This window comes from Bombus affinis, chromosome 17 (genome assembly GCF_024516045.1).
Source record: "Bombus affinis isolate iyBomAffi1 chromosome 17, iyBomAffi1.2, whole genome shotgun sequence".
Taxonomy (NCBI): Eukaryota; Metazoa; Arthropoda; class Insecta; order Hymenoptera; family Apidae; genus Bombus; species Bombus affinis.
In genome coordinates, this window is record NC_066360.1 from 1,316,093 (window position 1) to 1,337,999 (window position 21,907).

The following is a 21,907-nucleotide window of genomic DNA, read 5'->3' on the forward strand; positions in this document are numbered from 1 at the left end:
ATGTCAAATGTTGAGAAGAAATGGCAATTTCCCGCTTTGACTATGATATCTTCAATTCTTGGGAACGGTTGCGATTCCGGAACTACAATTTTGTTTATCTCACGGAAATCAATACACAGTCTATCTCTACGATTCGACTCTTTTTTAAAAGCTAGTGTCATCGGTGCTGCAAATGGTGAACTTGATTCCTCCATGAGATCGTGTTCTAGTAATTTCGTAATCTGGAATTCTAATTCTTTCTGATTTGGAATGCTACATCTGTATGGTTTCCTTGATATGTATTTGTTTTCGGTTAGCTTAATGGAAGCCTCTTGTGATTTCCTAGTTCCCACATCGAATTTTTGTTTGGCAAATACGTCTTTATATTTCTTTATAAGTTGGCTTACCTCTTTTTTTTGTAGGTTATTTAAGTGTCCTAGGTTGTCCATAGGCTTGCCCGTCTCCTTGTATTCGGTAACGTTTACCTTTCTTCTCTGATTATTTTTTCTTTCTTCTGTTCTATTAAATATTATTTCCTCTTTGTCATCTACATTTTGACTGACTCTCAAATTCTCGTCTTGTTTTAACTTGAATTGCGTACTATATAAACATCTATTTCTTTTTCTATTTTATTAATTCTCATTCTAAGTTTCGCCCGGTTATTCGTGAAGTCCTTCCCACTGATAGTTTTAAACATACTCTTGTTTTTTATTATGTCTGCCTTTATTTGGTCAATGATTCGTTGGTTAATGTAGGTCCAGTGTCCAACCTCTTTCTGGTCATTGATTCTAACTCGAAGCTTTATCAGTGATTCGTGCTTCTCCGGGCGTTTTAGTTTTTTTCATTCTCATCTGGTGTTATTGCCTCTTTGTTTTCTGACGTGAATGATTCTAATGAATTTACTTGTTTGTGGTTCCTCTGAGCATTTCCGTTTCTGTTTCTGCATACTTCTATTGGGTAAAATCGGTCTGGGAAATTCAGTGCTTCACAAATCACGCACGGTTGTTTCTTGGGTGGTGGACTTTCTGTCCAATCTTACATTACTTTCTTGTGTTTTTTTCCTTTTTGTCTGATCTTTATATTGCCCCCAAAGTCCGATTAGGTCATTTGTTGATTGTACCGCTACTTTATCGATTCTGTCTTGAATGTATATGGGTAATCCAATAACAATTAGATTTATCCTTGTCTCTTCGGAAGTCTTCCTCCTTACTTCCAATATTAACCGTTCTTTTTTTATATCATACTCGGTGAACGAATCTGAAATGTATTTAAAATTATAGGCGTATCATACTGCAGACCAACCTTTATTGCCAAAAGCTTTTAGAAATGCCGCCTTCCAGTTTTCCCAGTTGTATTCTTCATCCTTCAACAGATTTGTCTGGTACCGTTCTGATGCTGTTTTTCCCAAATATTTTTTCAAATTCTTGATTCCTTTTTCGTCGTTTTGGATTTCGTACTTTTCACATTCCGTTTCATACTCTAATATCCAATCGGTGTTTTTCTGTATTCTATCAAATTGTTTTATGGTGAAGTCCGTGGCTTCTTTCTCATGCATGTTTTGTTTCTGGAAGATCTCTAATAATCCTTCTATTTGAAGACTGGGCTTCTCGGTTTCGGTCTTTATTTTCCTTGTGGGGATGATTTCTGATTTTTCTAAGTAAGTATTTCGAAACATAAAGTTTAAACTTCGTGTATGATCGATGTATGTAGTATCGATGTATGACGCTGCCGTTGCGTCATCCATCGTGATTGCAACGTTTCTGTAATCGCCTACCTTGGTTAAGCTGTTTGCGGCTTTCCTCACTATCGATAAACTGAATAACTGATCTCTTGCTTGATATTCTGGGGGAAAGAGATAGCATACTTCGTCTTCTGGTTTTCTTATGGATTCTATGCATTCTATTTTCTCCCCTCTTGCGTTCTCGTTCATGACGATACATAGCTTCACTTCTAACGGCATGGCGTAGTGAAAATCGATTTGTAAGATCATAAATCTTGGGATAATTCAGGGATCGATTCTGTAGTATGAAAATCGAGTTTTTTATTATGAAGTAATTAGATAAAATACAAAAACAAATAACAATTAATATCCGTCTATAACAATAAATAACAATAATTATATAAACGAGAAATAACAAGTTTTTGGTATAATGTTTACCTGAAAATCGAGAATCGATTTTCAACGTCCTGAGCTACCGATCTTTCTTCTTCAGTCTTTAAAATCTTAAATAACTATTCTGTAACCTTGTCTGTCTCTAATGTAACTCTCTGTCCGTCCGTTTGGGAAAATGCGTGCCTCTCAAAAATGGTTGTCCGTAAAACAAAAGAGGATCGCTCTGTCCGTGAAACAAAGCCTGTCGTGCTACCCGTAAAACAAAAAGAATCCCTATCCCACATGAACTCTAGGAAGTTTACACGTATATTTAAAATAAATAAATATACGTATACAAAATCCTTGATACAGTATAAAACTTGTTATCGTTCGTTGCGGAGATACTCGTTAATCTCGATATAGACCGTTCGATATTTCGTAGCTAATCGACTTATGTGCCGCTACAAATTAAAAACCTTAGGGACTCATTTCCCAGTCAACAAAATAACTTCGGTCTTCTCCATCGCCAGCCGAAGACCCGCGTCCTTACACCATTCTGCCACCATCTTGACCAGTCCGTGGACCTTGTCCCCGATCTTTTGTGTTTTCCGTATCGTGATGACCAGGGCCAAGTCATCCGCGAACGCGATCGCGTTCAAATCCTTGACCGGGTTCAATGCCTTCAGGAGCCCATCGTAGACCAAATTCCACAATAATGGTCCCTGACTGATCCCTGAGGCACCCCAGCATAAATATTTCTTTCTACGTTACCCTCCTGGCAGTGGACAACTATTCTTCTATCCGACAGATCGTCCAGAATCTTCAGCAACTGGCTTGATAAACGCCTTTCCTTGGCCTCCTCCAGTATCCTCTTCCAGCTCAACGTGTTAAGGGCGTTCTTTATATCCAGAGCGACTAGAACGCAGACCAATCCTCTTCTTTTGCATAGCTCCGCGATCCCACAAACTCTTCTCAGCGCGTCGATAGTAGACCTTCCTCTTCTAAATCCATATTGTTCTCTACGGAAGGGTTCCATCCCTAGGCATCTCTCGATGTGGTTCTTACATGTATACTCCCAGACCTTGCTCAACGCCGGCAGTATACTTATCGGTCTATAAGAAGATGACAACAGATTCCAACCTATTATAAGATAATATAAATAATTGCATTATAATACCAATTTCCGTGATAACTGGAAACATAATCTATACCATCCATCTATACCTATTACTATAATAATATAGGTTGCAGATCAAATTAACTAACACAGATTACATACTTATTTAATAATAACTTAACTTATTTAACAACCACATGTTAAATAATTATCTTATCTTTGCATCTTCATAAAAATCTATTTTAAAAGTGCTTAAACACCAAAAATATAGTGGACATAACTATCAAATAAATCACTAAAACACTCTATATCAAAAATTTACATTTCTTTTTCATCATTAATCGTCATAAAAGAACTTCACAGTTATCATTTAGTCAATTCTTACCACTAAAAACACCAGTAACTGACAATGCTTTAAACCTAATCTTATCTACCATATAATTAATTTTCCTTAATAATACCCTTATAAATCAAGCCATGGGCTTAACAATTATAATTTAATAACCAATTTACTTCTTCTCCTGCTTTTTTAGCCTCAGAAAGCTCACAAAAAATTTTATTTCACTATAAACATAATGTAAACATAATCTTGCTACAATCTCCCACCTGATTTTAACATTTCCACACTGCCGGAATCATTCCGCTCCTATATATACTGTTAAACAGGTCCAGGAGCCGCCCAGGGCGTTGTTCAACGATGATCTTAACAACCTGCCCCGGGACTCCATCCACACCCGTGGCCTTCTTCGGATCACATCTCTTCATTGCAACCCGCAGATATTCTTCCGTTACCCGCAGATCATATGGATCCTTGTCCTGCGTCCATGGGATGCGAATACCATGCCCTTCCTCCGACTGTTCTTCTCGACCGGTGACGAAGAGGTTGTCCAGAATCCTCGCAACTCTGCCCCTGCTAAGACTCTCCGGAGCTCCGCATCGTATCATCTTCGCCTTGACCACTCCATACGGCCTCCCCCAGGGATCTTGTTCCAGAGCTGCGCAGAACTCCTTCCACTTCTCGTCCTTGCTGCGCACGATCGCGCTTCTCAACCTCTCTCTCGCCTTCTTGAATTCGCTTACCAGGCCAGCGTTGTCACCACTAGCTGTCACTGCCCTCTGAGCTCTTCTCCTTTATCTCAAAGTTGTCCGTCTCAGATCGGACTCGTCGTTCCACCATTACTTTAAACATTTCTTTTCTCGCGGGAGTAAAATTCTCGGCATACGTGCGTTCTTATCGTTTGTGTCGTCATAATCCATAAAATTTATTCTTTCGTCGAAGTTTCTCAAGAATTTTCTCTCGTCAGTATTCATCGTCGAGTACCTAAAACTGAGGCTACCCTCCACTTGTCTTCTTCCATATAGCAAAAATCTATGTAAAATATAACGAAGATCAGAGGCAGGATACCAGCCCATAACCAAGCTGTTCCTCCATCTCTGCCTCATCCGTCTATTCACATTAACGATGTCCGGGAAGCTCGTTCTTCGATTCCTACAGAACGAATAAGCACCCGTCGTCCTTATCGGCATCAGGCTGTTCCTCGTGATCGCATCGAGCAGATACATTCCCCCCGGCTCCGACCTCTTTCCTCCTCAGACCGTAAACTTCGAATTGTAGTTTCCGGCCACCATCGTCTCCGGAGCCCTTCTCTTGCCCTCCCTTATTGCCGCCTCCAGCTCTTCCACGTAACTTTCGAACTCACATCTACTCGCATTAGAGGAACAATATCCACTCATGCACATTGTGTCCTTTACCCTGACGCCGACCACTCCTCTCTTGGCAATCTTGGTCCCGCCGATCGCTTGCCTCCCATTAAACAGAGTGACCCACAGCGACGCATCCCCGCCCGTATCGTTATACCAATACTCTAACTGTTTGTACGGCTCGGAGATGACCACCATGTCCACCCTGTTCTCACATGCATACTGCTCCATAAGATCCTGGGCAAGCTTACACCTATTAAGGTTGATCTGCAGGACCTTTATCTTCTAGGGGCGCTTCTTCTCGTACTCCATCTGCCCTCAATTCTGACCATAGGGCAGGCTAATGATCCCGTAATGTGCCTCGCACTCGCTCCCTCGTGTCTGAAGCACATGGCATACCTCGGCTCCTTAGTACATTCCTTCATAGTGCGATCCTTCCCACCACATTTCCTGCATAGCTCTCTACCAGGCCATACCACCGTGCATCTAGTCGCCCGCCGTATGCCCCAGTATGTGGCACTTGTAGCACCTCTGAACATTCGGGAGGAGCCTGGCCGACGATATCGTCAGGCCCGTTCTCAACCTAAGAGCCTCCCCTTCCTTAGGGAACACGTTCGCGGGGATCACCACCACCGCCGTCTGCGTCCTTCACGGCACCATCTTAAGCGCCTTCACCTCTACCTGATCGGAATGGGATATTCCTCATTCCCTTTTAATGTCCTCCACTAACTCCTCCTTACTCGTTAGTGGATCCACATTTTTAATTCGCAAAGTCACTCTATTTACCAGGGTTGACACCTCCACCCGGTCGCTTAACGCCGCCTTCAGTTTCTTGGTCACTTCGTTAACTGCCACCTCCTTATCGAATTTGATAAGAATGTGGCCGGCCCTCGTCCTCCTCATGACGGTGGTTCCCACGATAGTACTTCTCACCGCCATGATTTTTCTATATACTTCCATCAATTCGCGATCCTCGTCGACCTAGATAAGGATGGTCTCCCTTCTCCTCCTTCCTGGGGGTATCTTTCTTCCGGCTCCTCCGCCATCATTGTTACTCCCCCTTTCTCCTACAGGTTGTGGTTCTGGTGGTCGTCGTCTCTTTTCTCTCTTTCTCCTTTCCACGACGTACCACCCGTCAGAATCACTCCTCACTCTTTCGGAGTAATCGGCAGCCTCCGTCCACATACCTCCGCATACGATGGTTCTCCTTTTCTTGGTCTCTTCGCCACCGCCGTGACCTTGTTTCCTTCCGCCGGAGAAACCATCTTTCTTTTCGGCTGTTCCACCGTCGGCCTCATCCAGAGACATACGTCTTCTCTCTCCTGCCTGCTCACGGCATTCGTCCTTCCAATTATCCGCCCAGACCTTTCCACTCTGTCGAGCTTCGATATTTCTCTCCTGCTCGGTGCCCTCATACACTGCTCCAATGTAGACACCGAGCCCTCCACCATTAAACTCATTCTTCTGAGTTTCTCATTCTCTTTCCTGTTTCTCCATAGACTCTCATCGTCTTGACCCACCCCCATTAGGGTTCTAGTGAGACTGCTCAGTTTCGAAGCCTTTAAGATAATACTTAGCATCTTTCTCCGTATCACTATACGGGTCCTCGATCTCCTCCATGTTTTCCTCGACCTCGATGCCACCCGGAACTTGGCTTCGATATCCGGCCGAAGAACTCGGCTCCACGGCTCTCCTCCCCAAATATCTCCTGCTTCCATCCGTTATCACCTTCACCTCTTTAGGCGTACTAAGGCTCGCCTCGGAGTACCCGCCATCACATGTTTCCTTCTTTGTCCCGATAGTTGGACTTCTCAACAGTCTCTTACTAGGTTTGAAGGGATTTAACTCTTCATCCACCTTCTTGCTTCCACTTCCAGGCAGCACCGTGATCGTCACGTCCCTCAACTTCACATCGAGGAATGCCCTAGGCCTCTCATTCTCCGACTCCCTCCTACTCATTTGACTCAATTGATCCCCGGTCGTCTTTCCCGCACGAGGGGAGGCCCTGGGATCGACCTTCCCCCCGCTGTTTTTCCAGTCGCTTGATGACCGTCGGGTCGGGCCTGGAGAACCATTCGAACCACCGACGGGGCCTGGGGGCTCCGCAACCCCCTGAGCCGTAAGTTTATTTCCTTTTCTTGACTTTTCCATAATTGTAATAGGTTTCTCATTGTCCGTGTACATAGCCAGTCGTCACCAAATCTAGTCGTTATCCTTCTAAACATTAGGGAAATCATAGTCCTGAGTCATGCCAACGTCGTCATCACACATCCAATCCCTTCGAAAATTTTATTTCAATTCGCATTTCTGACCTCGGTTATATATGTTAGCGGTTATACATGTTAAGATTGTTTACATACCTTTTAGTTTCATGAAGGAATGTAATCCCCCTCTCGTTGTACAACTTCCTCCCATTTTTCTGGTAGGGCCATTATTCCGTCTCGATAAAAATTCTTTTGCTTTTATTTAAAATAATTTTCTGAGCTATTTTTGAGAATGTCAATATTTTCAAATGTTGTACCTTCTAAAAAGTGTTGTAATGCTCTGAACAGGTGGTAATCAGATGGGGCAATGTCTGAGGAATATGGGGGATGTGGTAAAATTTCCTAATTAAATTCAGACAGATTTTTATAACGCTTTTCGCGACATGCGGTCTAGCGTTGTCGTGATGGAAGATAACGTTGCTCCTATTTACTATACCTGGTCGTTTTTCAGCTTCCCTTAATTTTTCTAACTGAGTGCAATATTTCGTCTGAATTAATGGTATCACCACTAGATAAAAGTTCAAAATAGAGTATTCCTTTATAATCCCACTATACACACAAAAGAACTTTACGTGGATGTAACCCTGGTTTTGCACACCGTTGAGGTGGTTGATCTCGTTGGGACCAGCTACGTTTCCGTTCAGGATTTTCGTAAAGTATCCACTTTTCATCACCAGTTACCAAGCGTTTAAGGAATGGTTCATGTTTATTACGCGCAAGTAATGCACGCTGTCGTTCGTTCAAGACGGTTCCGTTCCGTAAGTTCGTGGGGCACCCAAACGTTCAACTTTGACACCATCCCCATTTTTGGGGATTTGTCAATTTTGGAGAGGTTGTCAATAGTAGTTCAACCGTCACCGTGCGAATTCCACCATTTGCCTCGGTATCTTATACATATTACCTGGTCCTCATTTGATTCGGTTTTCGTTGAATTTCTGTTCTCTGAATGCGTAAAGATTATGGAGATCCTCGTCCGGGTTTTGTACCACCATTGGCGGATGGGGGGTTGTAGCTGCTCGGTGGTGTTTATCTTTCGGGCGTTGCTAGAAAGAAGACTGCCGCTAGCAGTGCAAGTTAGATTGGTTTGATACAAACTCAGCGCAAGCATAAAGATAAGTACGCGTATTTATCGAGAATGACAGGTATCCAAATAATTTAGCAATTTTTTAACTTTTATTCCCTCAGTGATAAAGAGTATACTACCACTGTATTGGTCAAATAACACAATGTATTTATAATTTGAAAAACGTGGGCTAGCACGGTTTGAAAATTTGGGAAACCCTCGTGTAACATGTTATTCGCATAACATGCTTTCGCTCCATCGAGAATGGTTTTCGATAATTGGAGAAATTAAACAAGAAAGAAAGGAAATGCAGACCACTGAATTATGAAACAGTTGGCAGTCATTACAGTTTGTCCTTTCAGACATATGTACGGCACTGTATTGGTACTCCCGGAGCTTAAATTTTCGCCTAATCAGTTTTGAAAAGGGAACAGAAAGCACTAATTTCAGAATACAGTTAATAATGTTGGCGTGAACTTCTCGGCAACATGTGAACGTATAGAACGCGACTGTTGGGGTCCAGGTAATAGCCTGTTAGTTGCTTAAAGCGGTCGGCAGAGATTTTGAATTTCATTCAGTGACGCTTGGACAGAATCTGCCGTAAAGCGAAATGAAGTTATTAATTCGCGATATTCGGAAGTGGAGAGAAACCGTTTTTTTTTCGATATCCGGCAAGAGGCGTGGTGTGTAGCTGCAGAAAGTTGGAAATTTAAAAGGAGGTTACTTATGGGGTTGCACTCTTGGGGTACCAGGACTTAATCCGCTTGGAGTGGAAAGAGTTTCATGTTCGAGTTGCATGATGGAAAAGAGAATCCGTTACGTATATGGTGAAAATAGAAAACAGACTTGATGGAAATAGACAATAGATGATAAAGGATAGGGAAAGTAATTTATGATCGCGTAATTTGAATCTCCAACACTCCTCATCCTCGAGTGAGACAAGTGAATGCTACACGGTATATTGAATTGCGATTTATTTATGTACAATTGAATATACGAACTTGAAGCTTTGAGGAAATATAACTTTTCTTAATTTTGTAAAGTGTACAAAATTCAATTGCCAAATATCTATCAGCTGAAAACACTTTTTAGCGAATGAAACGGTGTTTTATTTGATCTTGATTTCTACTATTTTTGCACCTTGCGCAGCAACTGACAGCAACTCAGTTCTTTCTATTTGTTCTCTACTCAAGAGTTGCATTATTATGTGCTGGTCCAATAGATTTTCCAACTTCAAATTATTCAGAAATGACTCTATATGCTAATAATAAATAAGGAAGTTCGTCAATTTTGTTCCATTTGAGGTCTCACGTGGATCACTGTAAAGTTAGCGTTTTTCTACGAATTTTACGCTCGTGTGTCTTTATTTTTTTCTAAACTCTTCGGTAAGCTATTCTTCTTTACGGTCGCTTACCCAATGCAGTAGCAGCGAAGGAACCGCACGACATCTTGTCGTCGCCCCCCCCGCACAGCTCCTGCAATGGTAGCTCGTCCCAGAAGAAGAATCCCAGATCGCTTGCTGCCGCCTCCGATTCCAGCGACATCCTCTTTCCCACTCCTGTTTTCACCTCCTCCTCGCCAGACGCAGAAACACGCTCGGGAGCCAGTCGAATTCGGCTACCCTCGGCCACTGCGCTGTATGGGCCCGCCAACTTCTCCGAAATTCTTCGTAAGAAGAATATCAGATCCATTGAGGTTTCCCGAGGCATAGTACTACACCGTGAGAACTCCCTGCTCGTACTCCCCAAATATCGAGCCTGCTTCAGCTTCAAGGTAGAAATTGCTCGAATTTTCTTTTCTCTCGGCTCACATTACTTTATTTTGGATTTTTTTAATCGCGTTGCAATATGCTGCCTTCAACATCCGGGTCGTGTTGTTCAACATGTCCGCCAGATTTCATAGATGAGTCACATAAATAAATTAGAGTCGCTGCAATCGAAGATACTGTAGCGGTACATGAGTTAGAGGGCAATTCAAATCACGTTATTTTGCCTCATTTGACACTTGCCTTGACGCACGAAACGTAATGATAAATAATCTCCGGGCGAAACAATGTCGCCACCACATGCAACCGCCGAATAAAGACGAATTCGAATTTTCCCACTCTCCGCCTACCAGTGTGAATAAACGGACGTGATCGTGTGCGAGCAGTTATTGTCCAAGTTATTATCCGAGTTGTTATCCAAGTTATTGTCCAAGAGATTATCCGGGTATCTATCAGTATCTATCAATATCTGCGAGTATATTTCTGTATCGACGAGCTATCTATCGAGTTATCGACGATTATCTTTTACTGAGTATTAATTAGCAATTCTACTTTGCGATTTATACTCTGTACGAGCGTCTCAGCGAATATAGTCTGTATATCTCTTTATCATTTTAAATATATTCGACGGTTACGTCAACGAGCAATAACATCTAGTAAATCTCACTCATGATCAACCATCCTCTACGCAGTCCTCTACAATACTCAGAACAATAGTCAACGCCCCAAGGTATGTCAGAAACGAGGATATACGCAAAGACCTAAAAATACCAACAGTCAAAGAAGAAATCGGCAGATACGCAAAAGAATACAAGGAAAGAATGGCAAGAAATCCAAACCAGTTGGCTGTTAAATCGAGCAAAACTCTCATAAAAAGAAGACTAAAGAGAAAACAACCCACTGATCTCACTAAAGAAATAAAATAGAGCAATTGAAAGATAGTATCCCGCTTGAGGTAACCATCCACATATTAATTAGCAATAAAGATAGAATAATCTACCGAATGTCCAAATTGTAAGGTACGTATTTCCGAAGTGTACGTAGTGGGAGATTTACGTGACAATGCAGTGCAATGGAGTGTAGAAAAGTAGAGTTTAAACGCCTTTAATATAGTTAATAATATAGTAATAGTTATTTTTTGTATCTATGAGATAAACTCTTATTTCCAGATAATGCAAATGACTTGAGATGACACAGCATAAACGTAACATCATAAAAAATAAAATAATATATAGAACACGACGAAACAAGAACAGGAAAAGAAAAGACTGGTTGTACGAGATCGCGCAATTGATTTTAGTAGATACATACGGTGATGTGAGCGGAGTGCTTAAGACTAGATAGAGTGACAAAAAAGAGCAGTTTATTGTCGAAATTGTTGGCTTTTACAACTAGATGATCCAAGCTGTTATATTAGCCATAAAGTTTCGGGTACGAAGAGAATGTGTGTTCTTATACGATGCACTGGAATTTAAAAACTCAATTTATTGAGAATGTCGGGTGCTAGGACAAAATTATTAAAACTTTTAGGACACTTATTATTATAGGACTTATTTCTTTTGGGATAATAGGGGTGATTGATGTGATATAACACTGCGATTAACAGGTTATAAATTTTATATTTCCATCAACTTAATACAATGAACTTACGCCGTTGCGTGTGATATAAATGTCGTAGATGATTCGTCGACGTATGAAGATCCGATGGATATACACTGAATGTTCCTTCGTAGTGGAGCAAGGCCCTTACAATTAATGTAATAGAGGAAGAATTTGACTTTCTTGATGTAGAAGAAGTAACAGTCCAGTAAACTGATGTTCCGCTCTCATGCAATTACAGAGGAAAGCTCCATGCGGGTATGTTTTTTGAAAGAAGAAAGCGGATTCGTTGCTCACACTTTTCGTTAGTACGGCGAAGGCAACGATCTGCGATGTTCATTGGTTCTAGTCAATATTAATGAGTGATTAGAGGGGAAGAAACCTCCTACCAACGTTGCTAGTGGGTGTCATTGTTTAAGGGAAAAACCGGATTTTCCGTTAGGTCACTACCCGCTTTTTCCGTAATTTCTAAGAGCGAATAGTAAACCTAAGGACTTTACTAAGAACCAGCCATGAACCAAAAAACATTTCTAGGATTAGAAAATCCTTCAGGACAAACAGATTAACTGAAAAACATGTGTTGAAACAATGGAGTTAAAAGGTTAAAGTTTATGGTGGGTCTTTCGATCTATTGAGGGGTCGGAGGGACGGTACGTAGACTGTTGGCTGCCGGACAATGAGGGATGAAGTGCAGATGTCTCACGCGGCATAACATCCTCCTCCCGTTGAGAGGGCACCGATCAAAATTCTGTGTGAAGGGTCAGGTGGATATCATCTCCACATCCTTCGCTCTTCGGAGCTGTTCGGACTCGCCTGGATCGGGTTAACGGGGTAGGGAGATCAGTCGTTTGACGCCGCGATTCAAGATACTCGCTGCCATCTGCACGGTAGATAATTACTTCGTCCACTCTCCAGCGATGTCTCGACTCTATGGAAAAGTGGTTTCATAAATTGGGCTTCAAAATTAACGAAAACAAATCCGCACGTATAACCTTCACACTGCGAAAACAAACCTGTCCTCAGGTGACCATTAACAATATAACAATTCCTAACAAGGATTCAGTCAGATACCTGGGCATGACTCTGGACGGGAGATTAACATGGAAACAAGACATCTCAGATAAATCTCAGACAAGACATCTCAGATAAGACAAGAGAGATAAATCGAATTAACTCAAGGATAAACTTAAAAAATTCTACTGGCTCACTGGCCGACGCTCCAACCTAAGCACGCAGAACAAAATTACACTCTATAATACCATAATAAAACCTGTCTGGACCTACGGAATACAACTATGGGAAACAGCAAGTAATTCCAACATTGAAATACTTCAACGCTTCCAATCGAAGACGCTAAGATCTCTAATAAATGTACCCTGGTATGCTACCAACGAAGCAACTCATCGCGACCTCAAGATACCCATAGTCAAAGAAGAAATAACAAAATATAGCAATAGATATAGCAAAAGAGTCAAGAAACATCGAACCCCGTAATTACTAAATTGCTTAATACGTCGGACCAGATCCACAGGCTAAAAAGCACTATCCGTTAGACCTAAGCACAAGATTCAAATAGATATTTATAATAAGTAATATTTACTTACTTATAATAATTATTTATAAATTATACTTATCTATAATAAGTATTAACTTATTATAAATAATTAGCTATGTTACTGCGCCACGCCAGAGAAAATTACTTAAAATTCTCAATGCGAGAATTGATTGTAAAATACTGGTAAATATAAAAAAATCTGCACAGTAGCTGTCCGTATTATTCCATCTGCTCCGGGGTGGATCTTGATTACGCGGCGCAAGGGCCACTGCATTGATGGAACGTTGCCCTCCCTGAGAATGACGCGAATGTTATGACTGCCCTTGTTTCCGAGAGTGAGGACAGGAAGATCATTAGAATCTGGTGATGTTGGAGTAAGTAGGCGGGAGTTCTTTCCGGATCGGGAGAGGATCTGCAGTTCTTTCAATTCCTTGTTAGCCCCGACGAAGTTGGTGCCGATGTCTGATAGAATTGTCGTGCAATATTCTCACCGAGAGATGAATCGGCGGAGGCCGGCAAGGAATATGAGGTGTATGTAGGCGATAGAAGGTTTAGGAACACTAGAGTATATTTAACAATATAATTTGTTAAGGTATATCCTAAGTGTACACTAGTCGTATAACACAACTTGCTGGCTTGATTCGTGATTACGAATATATCGGCGCAGTGGAAGTATCAACTTAGCTGTTACTGCTCGTGTCATTCGATAACAAAAGGTTGCCTCGCTTCCCTGTTCGCTATATTTATAACCGTCGGAGTTGACAAAAGGCGTCGGGATTTTAATTTCGAAGGTGTTCTCGAAAGATCCCAACGAACGCTGAACTCTCGACCTTGTTTACGAATTTTAACCTTTCGGGTAGTCGAATCGAAGGCATATGATCACGACAAAAACGACGGATTTTGATTGACATTCGGTAACTGGCTAAGGTTGTTTGATCTATGATAAACTAATCTATCGGTAAACACGGTTTTTGTATAGCGGGTTCACTGGACGGAAACCGTTATGAATTTTACCGTCGAGTGCCGCTACAGTACCCTCCTGCCAGTGGTAACGTTACTACTTCCTTTTATATTTTTATTTTGCTTACGTTAGCGCGGATACTCTTGCTAACCACTTAATTCAAACGTCTCCCTCGCTTTGTTGCGCTTGCTCGCTGCTTTCCGGCCGTAAGATTTTCCCAGGTAAAAACGTGCCGTGGGTTTCTGCGCTCTTTTCAAGTTGTTTGATATCTTCCGAAACGATGAAGGCGGGTTTTAGGCGATCTACGGAGACTTTCACGCTTTTGTCCTTCATTCGTATGGTAAAAGTTTTCTCCTCACGCTGTATAACCTGAGAGGAACCGTCGTACAGTGGTTGTAGTGGACCTCCGATTGCATCGTGGCGTACGAAAACGTACGGTGAAGTTCCTAAATTGCGGAACATAAAAATTTTCTTTTCGCCGTGTCGCGAAGTTGGCAGAGGTCTAATATCGTTCATTCGTTCTCGCAGACGATTTGCGAATTCCGTGTTAGCCGGTTGTTTTGCAGGTACAAAAAACTCTGCCGGTAATCGTATATCAGAACCGTAAATCATTTCGGCTGCCGTTGCATTCAGGTCCTCCTTGATAGCGGTTCTAATGCCTAAAAGAACTATGGTTAGGCCAACCCAGTTGCTCGAATTGTGGCATTTGATTGCTGCCTTAAGCTGCCTGTGAATGCACTCTACCATCCCGTTGGACGCGTTGTGCTACGCTGTAGTACGCAAATGCTTAACGCCGAGCATCCGGCATAGTTCGTTGAAAAGGTTGGATTCGAATTGGCGTCCTTGATCGGTTGTTATTTTTGCTGGGACGCTAAAACGCGTTATCCATGTGGAGAGAAGGGCCGAGGCAAAGGTCGTTGCTTCCATATCTACAATGGGAATAGCTTCGGGCTAACGTGAAAAACGGTCGATACATGTTAGACAATATCGGTACCCTTGTGAATATTGCATAACGATAATGTCTAAATGTATATGCTCGAATCGTCCTGCGAGCTCTCCAAATGTTCCGGTCCGCGCTGATACGTGTCTAGTCACTTTACATTGCTGACACGGGATACATTGCCGTGTCCATGTTTGGCAATCTTTATTTACCGCCGGCCAAACGAAACGCGATTTTATTAGTTTTTGGGTCGCGCGTATCCCTGGATGGGAAAATCCGTGGAGCGAATTGAATACGTCGCGCCACAAGGATTCCGGCACGTACGGTCGTACTATGTCGTCTGATACGTCGCAGTATATTTCCGCATCGTAATCCGGAAAACGTATTTTCTTTACCTGCAACGCGGATGTATCGGATTTGATGATATCGCGTAGCTCCTTGTCGTTTTCTTGCGCGGAGGCGAGAGTTTGGTGATCGACGGACTTTCCTATCGCTTCGATGCGAGATAGGGCGTCGGCTACGTTGTTATTCAACCCTTTTATTTACCTTATATCGGTCGTGAACTGACCTATATAATCTAGCTGCCGGAATTGTCGCGGCGAACACTTGTCGGGATTTTGACTGAACGCATAAGTGAGGGGTTTGTGGTCTGTGAAAATAATAAAATTCCTCCCCTCTACGGCGTGTCTAAATCGCTTGACCGCGGTATACACAGCGAGCAATTCGCGATCATACGCGCTATATTTTCGCTGCGCGGAATTTAAGGGTTTAGTTAAGAAACCCAACGGTTGCCAAGTGTCATTCGCGTGTTGCTGCAACACCGCTCCTATTGCAAAGTCGGACGCGTCTACAGCGAGGCTGATGGGCGCGCCAGGTATAGGATGCGCTAACATCGTAGCGTTAGCTAGGGCGCGTTTTGATTCGCTAAAGCTCGTTTTGGCTTCCTCCGACCAGGTAATGGGCATGTTGCCCTTTTTCGCCCCTTGTAGCAAATCGTTGAGGGGTTGTAAAATTTTAGCTGTGCCCGGTATGAAACGTCGGTAAAAGTTAATCATACCGAGGTATCTGCGTAGTGCCTTGATGTTCGCGGGGAGCGATGCTTCATTTATGGCTTTAACTCGATCGGCGAGCGGTTTTATTCCCTGTGCGTTTACCGTATGGCCTAGGAAGGCTAGTCGGTCGGGTGCAAGACGGCGTCGTTTGCAATAGACGGGTGGGCCGTGTGTGGTTTCGATGCGATGCTCCACACTGTGCCGGATTTTCTCTCGCCCAAAGGTCGGTGGGCGCGTTAGATCCGGAAATTTCGCAACAATCGGTAATAGGCCGAATCTCCGATTATGATCTTGATCATAGGCTGTTTGCTGTTGGCGGCGTATCCCCTGGCAGACAACTGGATCGTTGTGTCGAGAAGTCGCTTCTTCCTTGGATCCACAAGCAACCTGTGATAACTTAAGAAGTCTAGGCCGATGATGGGAGTTTACACATCGGCGACTGTGAAGTGCCATTTGAAGGCACGTCTAAGGGACAGGTTCAGCTCCATCGTTAAGGTGCCATAAATTGCGATGCGCGTCCCGTGAATAGTTCATACGCGGTTTTTTTACGTCCCTTGATAGTTTGCTGCGGGGATATACGCTAATGTCAGCGCCGGTGTCTACTAAGAACGAAGTCTTCGTCCTCTGGTCCGTGACAAAGATTTCCCGATTTCCACTTGCATGGAATGATACATTTCGTAGCGCGATCACCGAACCTCGCGTGATAGAAACATATCCGGTCCTGGCGCGGCTTGTCTCGCGAACGCGAACGGCGGCGGGATCGAGTGAGTGAATTCGAGTGTCACGTAAAATAAAAGGAAATTTTTAAAAAAAGAAGAAAACTTTATTTTTCCTTCGTTTATACACTTATAAGACACTTCCGAGCTCTAGCCGTGACCGTACGAGAGTGAGGCTCTTACAATCTTTTTACTTTCGGTCATCTGTTCTCTCATTATCCCCACTACCCTGTAGGCGTACGTGACCGTTGCTACGCTTCTGGAACATTTGGTGGAAGGACCGTTAGGCCATAAATGAATCCTCAGGTACTCTGCCAATATACATTGTCGCCAAGGTCGCCATGTGTTTCTCTCGTCGGTCCATCGGGTTCGAAGTATGCCGACCGGGACACCATCCTGCCCGCGGTGTGTGTGTGTGTCCTGGTCTCTGATGTGATTTACGTTACACGAGCGTCGTCGTGGTCGATGATACCCGCCGATTTCCATAGCTTTAATTTGTTCCCGCAGTCTGCTAACCTCGGCGGCCAGTGCGTCGTTTTTACATGCATGTGGTGCCGGTGGCTCGGCGACGGTGGTTACCCTGTGAGCGCGCTGTCCGTTACGATTGTACGCCTTTTCAATTTTATCCGCTGTCCGTGTCAGTTTCTCGATGTCCGTATCGTCCACGGCAGCCAGGACTTCCCTGATACGGTTGTCGGATCTATGATAAACTAATCTATCGGTAAACACGGTTTTTGTGTGGCGGGTTCACTAGACGGAAACCGTTATGAATTTTACCGTCGAGTGCCGCTACAAATATATCGGTTGTGAGATCACTCACCAATTCAATATGAACAGCTTCGGTTGCCAGACATATGAATATGGCTCTCATCAGGTATTCTACTGGTGGTAGGTTGGCTCGACAACATCGTACGCACCTTTTGATGGTGCGCCATACTTGACTAAAATCGTCGACAGGCCAGTAGCGTTGTCTGACCGCGTATAAGGTGGCCTGTGTCCTTGAATGATGGTTATTCCTGTTTTATGATTGTTTTTGTTACTGGTGATCTTTGTAGAAGGATGGGGTGTTTTTGCTGGAGAGGCATCGGTGAGTTACTGAGTTGTCCCCCCACTCGTAGTGTCTCCTCCTTATCGATGAAGGGATTTAGGGATTGAAGTTTCCCTCCGACGTCCTTGACCTGATCCTTCTGGAGCGTACGAATTTCATTCGAGAAATGCATGTCTTGTAGTATCTGTATTAACTTGTTATGTGCTGAAGTTAATTCGTTTGTGGTGAGATGTGCAGCTCGGTTTTGTTTGTATCTCCATCGAAGACACCCATCGACGACTTTTATTAGTTTTGTCCAGGACGAATATCTTCCTAATAGAGTATGGTCGACGGTGTTCGTAACTAGGCATATCGTCCTTTTGTTGTTCCCGGATTTCGCTCAGCGGTGTTGGGATCCAGTTCGGCCAATTTTCTTCTTTCTACTTAAGCACTCGAATCCGTTTCTCCAAATGTTCGGGCGCGGGAATTCCTTGGGCGTCTGACCTCGAGAAATTAGATCTGCTGGGTTGTCGGCGGTGGGGACATGATGTCAGCCGGCGATGTTGGTTTTGATTTGTATCTGAGGTACGCGATTCGCCACAAAGGTTTCTAATGTTTGTGGTAAAAACTTGATCCACTAGAGCACGATGGTGGAATCGGTCCAATACACGATCTGAGAAACATCTATCGTTAAGGACTTCCTTATGCCGAAGACTAGGGAGTTGAGAAGCAATGCTCCGCTTAGTTTGAGTCTCGGGATGATCTGTGATTTTAGCGGCGCCACCTTTGATTGCGCCGTGTGTAGTCTTGTCTGGGTGTGTCCGTGAGAGTTGATACTGCGAAGGTACACACATGCTCCGCACGTTCTCTCACTGACGTCATAAAAGTCGTATAATTCAATGTTCATTCTTGACCTCTCTACTGTCTTGCGAGGGAACCGTATATCATTTAGTAATGGTAATTGGATGTAATATCGGTTCCATTCTGAATGCAAATCTGCTGGAAGGAACTCATTCCAATCGATCTTCAATGCCCCCACCCGTTGCAATATGATTTTTGCTCTAACAATCACTGGCGCGAGCAATCCTAGTGGATCATAGATTCTGGCAATCACAGAACTAATTGATCGTTTTGTAACACGGGAGGTGGTATCTGTGGCCTCGACCGAGTAAAGGATTGCATCATCATGGGAATCCCAAAAAATGCCAAGTGTTTTTAGAGTTTGGGACTCACCCAATTGTAATATTCGGTTTTTGTCCTTTTTGGATAGCCGTCGAAGTATGTCCTTGTCATTGGAGGCCCATTCTCGGATGTTTAAGCCGGCCGATTAGAGAAGTTCAGTAAGTTCTTGTCTGATTGATAATACTTATTCTTTCGCATCAGCTCCGGTGAGAGCGTCATTGACATAGAAGTCGTGCTGTAAAGCTGATGCCGCTCGCGGGAATCGATGTCCCTCGCCATTTGCCAACTGTTTTAGGCACCTCAGGGCTAAGTATGAGGCTGCTGAGAGTCCGAACTTCGCAGTGTTGCGTTGATTTGTTTCGACCTCCCCGTTGGAATTACGCCATAGAATTAGCTAGTATTTCCGGTCTTCTGGGCGTACTAGGATTTTCCGATACTACTTCTGAATATCGCTGGTTAGGACATATTGATGTGAGCAGAATCTCAATAGAATGTCGAACAGGTCCTCTTGTAACTTCGGTCCTGTATGAAGAGTATCGTTGAGAGAAACTCCGGTGGTGCTGGATGCCGATCCGTCGAATAAAACCCGAAGTTTGGTAGCGTTGCTCGATTCCTTGATCACGCCATGATGGGTGATCAGTCGTGATCTTCGTTATGTGACCCAAGTCTAAATATTCTTGAATTACCGTGTTTCAAATTGTTTGTCGCGTTGGAATCGGCGATGAAGGTAGGCGAGCCTGCTCATTGCAACGGACTTTGACGTCCCAAGTGAAGAAAGTCTCTCGTTGAATGGTAGGGCGACGATGTATCGCCCTTCTCTGCTGCGTTGGACATGGTATCGGAAGTGCTCCTCACATTGTCGTTCAGCTTCCGAAATGTGCATGGTGGGCGGTCTCTCGTCAATTTTCCAGAAGCGGACGAGATCCGCTTGTAAATCCGTTGTAATTGCGTGAAATGCGCGCGATGTCGATTGAGCGGCTGGGCTCCCTCCGACGACCCAACCGAATCGAGTCGAGAGTTTGCAGACGCAAGTCGGTATCGTTTAATCGATTGGTTTTGATTTGTCTGACGCATTATGATGCCAGTGTTGGTCCCGCGCTCAATAAGATTTCGATCTGTCCAGGCCCATGGAATCTTGGGTCGGCTAGTTGGAGATTCCTAAGCATTTGAAACATTGCGCGATCTACGGTTTGATCTGGGATCAATATCGTTATTGTCGGTATGACCAAAAAAGTCAATGTACGTTTGTTTGTTTCTTGCATGGTGGCTATCGTGGCCGTAATAAAGTGTTTTGAAGTCGTCGTTAGGGTATCAAGGAATCCGAATTAGTTCGAACATCTCCCCTGCTTTATGCAGAGTGATTTTACCAATTTTTCGGTTATAAAGTTCATACTGGAGCCGGTGTCTAGCAGATCTCTACATCGGATTGGTTGTGCCTCGTGATTAAAAATGTTCAGTTGAGTTGCGATTAACAGGTCGTGATGCAGTAGGGCAGTGATGGAGACGTAACCGGTGATTCGATCCCTTTTGAAGTCACCGTCTTATATAGTCATTTTTTCGGTAGTCGTTAGATGTGGGACTCGGTGTAAATTTCCGACCTCTCCGCGGAGACAAGGGTGGTATCTGATTAGGCGAGGACGGGGAGATCGTATACGTAGTTGCATTTTCTCCTCATCTCTAATAAAAAAAAGAAGGGTTGCACGCTTGAATGTAGAGTCACGTGCAATGGCAGAGAATTCTTATAAACTCCAATGAATTGTTTGAGGATATTGCAGAACAAACGAACTGTTACGTCGCGTGAGATGGTCCGTGCGACGTCCCTCGTTGTCTGGCCGCCAAGGGTCCGCGTGCCGTTATTCATACCTCCAATAAACCTAAGGACTCACTACAAGCTAAAGTTTTAACTTCATATCTTTAACTACATCTTTATAACTCAATCTTATGAACTTGAAGGAATCTCTAATCCTGTAAATGTTTTCGATTTATGGATCACGTGTCAAGTGAAAAGTGCACGCCAGTGCACTACCCTAGTGCACTACCCACTATACCCACTACCCCACCCACTACGGTATCTACATTTGATACAGAATTCAAGGAGAAATGAGAGCATACTTAATATTTATATAAATTTTACTTGTTTATATTTTCTAAATTTTATGTTCTATAAGTTATGCATGTCACGGAAAGCATACGGAAAATCGCTGTAATAAATTATGAAAATTATAGAAGAAAATCTAAAGTTACAGAAGGAATCTTATTACATCATAGAGTACAAGTCTACCCAACATTTCATTCTTTTATTTCTCACTAAATTTTCGAAATAAGTGTCTCTTCGAGGGAAAATTTTAAATAATAACGAAATTGACAGAATTCTGCTATTACAGTTACAAAATTTGTTAATAGAAATGAAAAGATAGAAATATAATTGCTTAGAAGTGCTAGAAAATATAAAACAAGAAAGAGCAGAGAACAGTCGCGTTGGCAAAAAAAGATTTGCTAAAATATTAGGTCTTGCGATACACCGTACGATGTATTTTGCAACGATATAAGCATTTGCAACATGCAACACTGCAACGTTAGATATCATTCACATCTTAACGTAAAGAAAAACGTATAGAATTCATAAAGATACGTGTACAGTATACAATGTAGAAGACGTTAAAGACAAGTTGTATTTAACGATGAAAAAGAATCCGACTCCAATGTAATCCGTCCAGACGAACGGAATTGTAGAATATGCAGGAAGTTCCTAGCCAACAATGTATTATCTACTCTACTGTAATTTGTCGTATATCAACATGTGTCGGAGATATCTATAACAAATCTAAAGATGTAGATATTGGCCATCAAAACGTTGAAAACTCTATGCAGATTAGATTAGATTAGACAATGAC

General features: G+C 43.0%; 2 protein-coding genes across 3 annotated transcripts in view; both read right to left on the reverse strand.

Moving 5' to 3' along the window:
• Nucleotides 1-3,277: 3,277 nt before the first annotated feature.
• Nucleotides 3,278-21,907, reverse strand: part of LOC126926088 (uncharacterized) — a 32,036-nt gene continuing 13,406 nt past the window's right edge. The window contains exon 2 of one of the 2 annotated variants that reach the window (XM_050742215.1): nt 3,278-5,418. The gene's annotated coding sequence lies outside the window, so the exon portion shown is untranslated. The remainder of the gene's footprint in view (nt 5,419-21,907) is intronic. The other variant, XM_050742216.1, reaches the window with a different exon arrangement.
• LOC126926086 (uncharacterized) overlaps nt 19,194-21,907 on the reverse strand; it is a 66,572-nt gene continuing 63,858 nt past the window's right edge. Inside the window, exon 3 of the mRNA XM_050742209.1 lies at nt 19,194-19,312. The gene's annotated coding sequence lies outside the window, so the exon portion shown is untranslated. The remainder of the gene's footprint in view (nt 19,313-21,907) is intronic.